Below are 6211 nucleotides of genomic sequence, written 5' to 3'. Positions count from 1 at the left end.
TGGCTTCAAAAGGTGTAAACTGGAAAGGTGAGAAAGGTGCAGAAAGCAATACTTCTCAAGAGAACTATATGTCTGGTGCAGACACGTAGTCATTTACAGTATGTCGCTACTATTTAGACATTGATGCAATAGTGCTTTGTTAATACAAGCATGCAAGTTTACTGGAAGAAGTTTGTGACACCTTTCTGAGTTAACTTGTTGCCGAGAATGAATGGCTTATTTAGTACTTAGGAGGATTAAACAGCATGTGTGGCTGGGTGTAAACGTTAAAAATGCTGTGCTGCAAAAAGAACAAGAAATTTGATATCAGGCGCAGGAGGCACACGACAATTAATGCTTGTGCCAGATGATGTGCCTTTAACCTTCTATTTAGCAGTGTGAAAATAGAGCATTAAAAATGTGACAAATAGAAGCGTTGGTCATCCAGTATCAAAGAAAAACAAACAAGGGTTGAGGGGAAGGCTCAGTTCGAAAGCAAACATTTCAACATGACTTCTTTTCAGCCCAGGTGAAGACATATCCTCTTTTTGAAATGTTTGCTTGCGAACTGAGGCTGAGTCACCTAAGAACTGAATCAAGCTTGCCGTAGAGCAGCTTTTCGCCCGCTCTCTGCATTGTTCTGTAAAATAGCTGAATAAAGATTGAATTGAATGCTCATTGGAACCCTTATTTGGTTTGCTTTGATTCTGTGTATACATCCTCCCCTCATTCTACTCCTGTTGTGTAATGAGTGCTTATGAACATTTGCAATTTTCTCGCGCACTGCACATGCAGAAGAACATTCTCAAGAAGCTGTGGAATTAATTAAATATCAGCTGCTGTGCAGAAAGCCTTTAATAGTGTGTCATCAAACACGAAAAACTGATGAGTGCATTGGCTTTCTCGTACAGCTGATGGGCCGCGTCCTATCAAGCTCCACTTGAGAGCTCTTTTATGGGTTACAACCTTTAGAGCAGCTACAAATCATACCTTGCAATTAATCGCCAAGTGTCCAAGAAAGCACACTCTATGTACATGCAAGAAAGGTTGTGCGCATCAGTCACTGTCACTTATTCACAGGGGTCATTTATGCTGCAGTTGGCAAGGTGATGTTTGAATATATCTCCAAAATCATTCATTTGTTGTACTACTATCTCTTTCTTACTGTGCAATGTTTACTTCACTTTTACTTCAGCATTTATCACATGTATCAAATATTCTAGAACTAAACTTGATTGGGGCAAGACGGATGAAAGGCAAGTGTGAAGGGCTATCAAGAACTGGAGTTCAAAAGATGAAATCTGTTTCATTTTGATCACTGGCATAGATAAGGTGTTGATTCCAGTACATTTTTGAGGTAATTGAACGACCTCGAAATTGTTTGAATAATATAGCAATTAATTGTTTGATTAATATAGCAATTAAGTTAATTTTGGATCTGACGCGTGTATCTACAGCCGTGGTCAGAAGTCCTGAAGCCAAATGATTTTTGTCTCAGCCACAAAATAAATCCGTCACGGTGCCACATTAAGGAATAAATTGCCGTGAAATGCTGTCAGACAGCTTCTGGCTGTGGTAATAAATCCTTTCCCGGCATTTTAAATGGTGTTTGGCCTTTAATGACGGCGTTTCGGGTTCATTTTGCTAATGAGACAAAAATCCTTTGGCTTTAGGACTTTTGACCAAGAATGTACATTTATAACTACATTCACTGCTGCTCTGGTAATTTGCGAGGTGTGATGCGCATGCAAGCACTTGACCAAATGAGCGCCCTGCAAGCGTGCTTTGTCGCCGGCGAATTACAGTTTATTTGAGAATATATTTAAAAAAAGGGGCCGCGGCTCGATCAGTTCACCTAGGTAGTCGTCACAGACCTGTCGCTGAGAAAACTATGCTGATTCTGGGATCTTATTCAAGTGTGATAAGCTGCAACGCGGAAAGTGAGCGGCCGCATAGGCGAGCGATCACGCAACGGGTCCAATTCTCGTAACGGGCGGTCCAATTCCGACCGCAATGTCAAGCGCTGCGTGGCCTGCAGATCTCGAGACACCATGCTTGGCGCGGCGATGAATTAAGCCGATCGTCGTAGAATACTCCCTTGCACATATTTGATGATGACGTTCTTAGCAGAACGAGCTGAAAAAGCGATATGATCAAGCTGTTAGAATTATGAGTTGTTTATACGTGCGCCGATCAACTTTCGTACGCGACACGTGAAGTCGAGCTGCGTAGTACGTACGGTTGTTCACTCGTACTTATCCGTAGGTGTTCCGTGCCTTAGGAAGGTTAGTAGAAGACAGTTGATACCAGGAAAGAAATCGTAAAACAAACACTGACAAAACTATATATAGATTGTAGACGGCACTTTCAATTCGTTCCGCGGAGATTGAAAATGCATCGATTGTCTGGCGCCGATCGCTACAGCAGGAAGGAAAAACGTGAAGCGATGTGCCATTGTGCTGACACGCGCTCCTTAACGGCTACAGAACCGGTTTGCCGCTGTTGTTTTTTCCTTTTTCGCGGTGGAGCGCCTGGTTAAAGGGTTTCCACAGCGTGAGCAAGGGGCGTTTGCTACTGGACCTCTTTACTTGAGGCATGGTTTCTCCGCCAGGTGCCGCATGATTGCTGGAATCGCGAATATTCATAACGATGTCTACCTTTATGTGGCGGCATATTTATTGCTTATATATATCCACTAGGTTATCAACATGTGATCACATATATAAGCACCGGAAAGCGGCCACTCTTCGCTACCCCGACTACATTTGCTTGCATATTGGAGCTCAATTTTCTATGAGTTATACCGCAGTAACATGTCACAGGCGCCAACTCGTGGCATTTTTATTTATTTCATTGGCACTGGCGGATATTTGCGGTACTGACAAGCGATGTGAACAAATAAAGTCATGAATAACCAGTACACGTTGATAGTACGCACGATGTAAACATGCGGACTACAGTCCAAAAATTACGGTATTCCAAACTATTGACGTAGAAGTGAATAAAGGGCGCGCCATTTGTTTTCCTTGTAAGGTTTTGTATTCTTCTGGTATTTTTTGGCAATACGTCTTCAACTGTCATTCGGCTCTCGTGTGGTTCCTATAGTCTCTGTGCCATTTATATCGCACAGCGTTTACGCTAAATGTCTTGTTATTGACATTGTCGTAATGACGCTGCCATGTTAAGGTTCTTGGTATGTGAACCCATGAATATTTATGCATCTGATAGTTTAGGTAGCTGGGTGTTTTGTTGAATATCACAGTTGGTTCACTTCCATCAGCCAAGTTCTCAGCACACAATTTCAACAACAGCTTTCTCTGCAAGGGAGCGAGTGAAGCGGAAGCCACGCAGTTAAAACATGTTCTTTTGTTCTATGCAATAGAATATAACCTCTGTCTGCAGTTACGTCTGCTTCTAAGTAATTGTTTAGTCATAGCACATTTCATTAAAGCGTATTTGATATAATTAGGCATTTGAAATCTTAGAGGATCATGGGAAATACAGCCTTTTAACGACTTTTTTTTTTTTTTTTGCAGTGCTGCTATTACATGGAACGTTCAGAGATGGCTCTAGCGAAGCGATGCAGTCCAAATGAAAGATTAGTGGATTGAGACTGCTACATGCTGATGCTCCGCTCGAGTTATTTTCTCCTAAATGTCAAAAAATGCTGTCATGAGAACGAGGATCTCCGTAGTCTTTGAAACGCCGCAAAAGCTGCAGAGCCACGACACACGTAGGTACAGACATGGCTGACATTAAAACAGCCGTTAATTGTGTACTTTATACGGTAATGTATAAGCCAAAATTAAAATCGTTTACTAGAGCTGAGTTTAGTGGACTAGCGCCTCATTCAGCGGCATGGATGACAAAATTACAATATTACATTACTAATAATTGCTCTACAAACGCAATGACATCCCATGACAATTGCGTCTGCAGAGTAGTAATGCCATTACTCTTAAAATACTTTCTTGTTTTCACCCATGCAAAAAAGTAAGTAAACCGCGTGAACAAAACAACCTCTCTGCAGAAATGACGCACACATTTTTCGTCCCAGGAAATATTCCGAACTCCCTCTTTCCTCTGGGACGTCATTACAAAGATAAAACAAAAGCAACAAAACAAGGAAGACGGAATGATGGTCAAACATTTGTTACTTTCATAGCGTCCTGTACAGAAACGAGCGGCGAACTCAACGCCTTCTTGTCCCGAAGCTGTCCTCCCCGTTTGAAGCTCCAGAAGCAGGTTGTTTATTGCCTCGGTGGTCGCAGGAATCAACCACACTAGCTCGCACTCAATATTCGTCCCTTCATTGGCATTTCTGCCTGTCTCCCTTCCTTCTTACCCTGTGTCGACGAGCGTAACGGCAGAGTGCGATACGGCAGAGTTCATAAAGTGAGTTGGTTCTGAATTAAACGACGCTGATTGCCTTGTCTGCTTTAGGTCCCCGTGCTTCAACGCTAGCCACAATGAAAAAAAAAAAAAAAACGGTGAACTTGCTTCTCTCCCTAGCTGTTACCCGTCTACCCGTGTCAGGCCTGCGTTCTTCCCCGTCTTAAGGCCGAGTCACCATGCAGAAACTGGTCAGCTCTGTCCGTCAAACAGCGTGTTTGTGTAGCGTTGGCGACCCTGTCAAATCGCATCAACACGAACTCGCTAGAAAGACGTCTCGTTCGTCCGGCAGCATACATCGGAAACTTCTACACGGACTGTTATACCTAGTGGCACGGGCAGAGGCACATTATTTTATGTTTTTGTTTTGGGTAGCCTCACCATAATATATGTTGGTGAACACTAGTCTCACACCGGAAAAGCAATGTCGGCAACGCTTCTCCGCTGCCTCTCTAATGTAACCGCTTGCGTGCTCTCTTCCGCGCGCGTTTCCTACGTGCATGTAAACATCGGCGTAAATTGGAGACACTGTGATGTTGATATGCATGTGCGTTCATTAGTGAGATGTGAAACGAAAAACTGGATTATGTGTGCCACTGATGCAGCAATAGCTTTGCTGATGTCTTGAGCCATCGATTCTGGTTCGCACGACACATGATATGGAACGCGCGTATACGTTACGTTTTCTCATTTCCGAAACGATGAGTACGAAAGAATCTGAAAGAAACAACGCAACACCATACTTTTTTGTTGATCGCAGTTCTTTTCAATTACTAAGACACTCGAACGAATTACCCGTGCTCACCTGTGAATTCAGATTCCAACTTCGTAACGATCTCCACAAGTGATCTATATCCTTGAGCTCACGCTGATAATACTGTCAATCCGCTATGCACCACAAGGGTGGCCTCTCACCGACCATCGGAATAGTGCATGTTCTTGGCACAATGGAATATTGGCGTGAACAAAACGCACACTCCTCTATCGGCATTCGGGCAGCGTCATTGCTGGCTGTCGCACCCAGCTCGGTGAAGAAACCAGCCGCCGCCAGTCAAAGCACAGAAGACGGGGCCTGCGGAACACACACGGAAGATTGACGGGCAGTGTCAGAGAAGAAAGGTGCCTCTTGAAAGCGCACTTCGATTTGCGCACAAGAAAGGGGCGGGTGACGGAGCGGAAGTGCTTACCCTCGACGCTCCCATTACTGTCCGTGTCGACGGCTGCCTGCCCGCCTGCTTGCAAGACGCCGTACCATGGAATACAACAAACGGATGAAAGAAAACACTTTTCAATGCATTAAAGCAATCAGTCACCGCAAATTACATGCTTTTTTTTAATGTGTTGACATTGTATTCGCTCGGCTGGCAGACAAGCCAAATACTGTCGATAAATGCTGTTTGATTTTAGTTTTCGTTGCCCAAATCTGTCACACCGACGTAACACTTCAGCAGCCTGTATAGTTCCTCAGCTGTTAGTGCAGTGTGACAAAAAGTATTGGGAAACACGTTCCTTCGGAAACATTTTTACGGCTTATTGGCGAACGTTTTGTTCACGCTGCTATTGTGGTCCCACAGTATGACTCGAGATTGAGGCGTTGGAAAGAGGTGCTCACCTCCCTTTGGCTGGTGCTCGCATCCTTTGCTTCTCAGGTGACGGTGCACCTCTCTGTACTTTTATCGTTCCCGCCACTCACGTGTACCTCAAGAGCTAGAGTTCTCACACTCTCCCGCTCAGCACTCTATATACGAATAAGCCCATAAGGGAGTAAAAAGGGGGTAGCATGTCCTCTAAGGCTATGAAATTCTCTCTCAGCTCTGGGGTAGGCTTCTCTCGCAAAATG

This window comes from Amblyomma maculatum, chromosome 3 (assembly GCF_055883805.1).
Source record: "Amblyomma maculatum isolate TAMU_Amacu chromosome 3, ASM5588380v1, whole genome shotgun sequence".
NCBI lineage: Eukaryota > Metazoa > Arthropoda > Arachnida > Ixodida > Ixodidae > Amblyomma > Amblyomma maculatum.
This window is presented reverse-complemented; position numbering follows the sequence as displayed.